This window comes from Papaver somniferum, unplaced genomic scaffold (genome assembly GCF_003573695.1).
Source record: "Papaver somniferum cultivar HN1 unplaced genomic scaffold, ASM357369v1 unplaced-scaffold_133, whole genome shotgun sequence".
NCBI classification, from domain to species: Eukaryota; Viridiplantae; Streptophyta; class Magnoliopsida; order Ranunculales; family Papaveraceae; genus Papaver; species Papaver somniferum.
The window spans coordinates 15,319,202-15,319,871 of NW_020622492.1; positions in this window are offsets into that span (position 1 = coordinate 15,319,202).

Here is a 670-nt window from a genome sequence, read left to right on the forward strand (position 1 = left end):
AATATTCTCAAGATATGCAATAAATGCCCAAATCGGTTTTCATAATTCCTGGAAATACTTTGTCCAATATTTCTGAAATCTCACTAGAAAATCTCCAATTAGTAAATGCACATTACCAATTTTTATTCTCTAGAGATATGCATTTAATTGCTAGTAATTAAAGCATATAAAACTAACAACCTTAATTAAAAGATTCTTAATTTATTTCGGTACGGGATCTCTTTGAGTTATTAAGGAATATCTTTGAACAATAAAAGATAAGAATTATTGAGCATGTTCAAAGTATGTTGACATCTTTTCTTTGTAAATCCTCTTTCATATTTACAATCTTGGAACCGATTATACCACACTTCCAAACGAGTTTAGAATTGGTTCATTTGTATTCGAAGAACTATGTGATTGATCAAATATCAATTCACTAATCATGGGTTTACGGTTTTAACAAACACAAGGATTGGTTCTACCTTAATATGGTTACTAGGACGGCTTACATCAGTTACCAGGATCGGCTACATCAATTACCAGGACCGGTTACCATATTCTCATGGTATTACTTGTGATCGATTATACAAGTCACTAGGATCGGTTACACTAATTACTAGGACCGGTTACGCCAATTACAAGGATCGATTACACAACTGTTTTGTGATCGGTTACACCAATTACTAGG